Below are 2,347 nucleotides of genomic sequence, written 5' to 3'. Positions count from 1 at the left end.
AAGACATTTTTTATCCCCCAATCAAACTGATTTGGAAACGACTGCACCTTAAATTTGTCTCCTACAAAATTTATTGGACAGCCATGACTGTGAAAAATTTATTCTCCTTTTGTTTCAAATTACATTATTTTGCTAATAAATCAGGCACCGTTCTCCCCAGAAAATATTTGAAGTGCTTAAGTTATTAGGCTTAATTTTTAAGTACTTCAAAACATTAAATATTCAACCTAAGAATGAGATAGTGACAACCAGAGAGGGTCCCACTCTGTATACTATCAGAACTCTCAAAAAAGAACTAGACTAATAAAAACTTGTAGTTTTTGTAGGGCTCAAAAGTTTAGTGTGCTTTGGGAAACAGGGAGTTAAAAATCTTTTGGAAGTTAACGTGGTATAAGAGTATGAAAAGCCTCTGTTGCTCTAGTTCTAAGGAAATGCTTGCCTTTTTTTTCTAATAAAGCTTTCCGCAGAAGACCAACTCTGTACACAATAAACAAGGTAAGTTAGGACAGAATTACTACAATTCATTAACTCTCCAAAAAGTTATTCTTTTTGACGTGTAAGGGAAACTTTATTTATGAATGTTAGATGTGCTTCAAAGTGCTGATGTGTTAACATTCCATAAAACAAGCCTTGAAATGCAAGTCATTTGTGCCAGCTACGAGGACATCGCTGAAGCAGCATTTCCAGCGAGACCAGGGCAAAGAGCAGAACTAACCACAAACTGGCAGAAAAGGGACAAAACAGTCGAGTGTTAATAATTCACCATAGTTACTGCTTTTAAAACCAAAGTAACTAAACAACTATCATCTGTTTATATTTATGCTTGTTTTTGGCATCTCTAGACTGAAACGTTCAGTGTCTGTGGGTAGGAGAGCAAAGGCTACAGGGGCTTTTTCTGAAGTTAGAACAGTCATTTTAATGTATAAACTTTGATTTTATTATTTTGCTTCCTTTATCTCTGCATTATAATTAAAGGAAGAACATAGGTGTTGGTTTTTTAAGTATTTTGAAGTATCCACATTTTATGTTTCCATCATGTGTTTTGTTTGTAAGCTCGTTTGTTTCCTGAGCACACTGAAGTGACTGTTTTTTGTGAATTTGGAAAGAGCAAAATTAGAACTTTGGGGAAAGCCAAAAGTAACAGGGAGCACCCTACTGTTCTGTGAAAAACACTGGACTTAGATTGAGAAAACCTGGATCCCAGGCCTGGTTTTCTTATGGAAGCTCAGAAACTTTGACCAAGTTACTTAAGCTCTTTTTCCTTTACCGCTGCAATGGGGATGTCAATACTTAACCCATCCTGTCTTGTAGAGTGGATATATGAATAAGCTGAGATGACATCTGCAGAAAAACATTATAAATTAAACTTCTCTGCAGTTGTAATGAGTTACTCCTGTTGTACCCATATCAATCTCCCATTACTAGCACATGGTATTTTCAGAACTTGAACATATTTGACTTTCTGGGTGGTTGAGCATGAAATCAAATCAGATTTGGCTCAGAGTCATTTCTCCAAAGGGATGACCATCTTAGTACAGTTTTCTGGATAGTTTTCCCTCATTAGACCCCATCCTGAGTAACACATTCCAGTGGAGAGTCTCTGCTGCCAGTAAATTAGGCTGTGTCCATATAAACTCGTATGATCTGGTGAGTGTATGTAGCATGCCCCAAGACATTTTCAGACATTACAAAGTCTTGAAAATTACTTAACAGTTGTTTTTGGTTTACTATTGACGCAAAAAGTGAGGAAGATCCCTAAGGAAGTCAGCACAGCGTTACCAGTAACTTCACGAGGAAGAAATTCAAGTATATTTCAAAGTAGCTTTTTAAGTCCCAGTGGTCATTGATTTGGTTCTTGTGTCTCTGACCATGAAAAAGCATTCTGAAAGAAAGGATGCTGATCCCAGAGGAGGTCTCTGAGAATCTGCCTTTGGCTGTTTATGGAGATGAAATTCAAATGCCCTCCGATGTTAAAAAGGGCCTGGACTCATTTCAGAGGAGAAATGGTTCAAATGCAAGTGGAAATATATATATTGAATAGTAACATGCATACTATGGGCCACTTCTTTATTTTCATATTTTTGAGCATAAGAAAAGTAAAATCTAGTTTTATTACTATGTAGGGTCTTGAAAGCACCATTAGATGACATTTTAGCTAAAGAGAATACAGAAGTTTTGCATTAGTATGAGATGCTAATTTATGATTGCATTTAGATCTACCCACCATTTGAGGGAGTTAGACGTTAAAGTAAACAGCTGTATTTCTAGTTGATCTCTGCATATTTTAATCCAAATATGGTAAAGGGCAGGGCTACAGAAGGGAGTGTCCCTATAATAAACAGGGCTC

This window comes from Camelus bactrianus, chromosome 16 (genome assembly GCF_048773025.1).
Source record: "Camelus bactrianus isolate YW-2024 breed Bactrian camel chromosome 16, ASM4877302v1, whole genome shotgun sequence".
NCBI lineage: Eukaryota > Metazoa > Chordata > Mammalia > Artiodactyla > Camelidae > Camelus > Camelus bactrianus.
Note: the sequence above shows the minus strand (reverse complement) of the source record.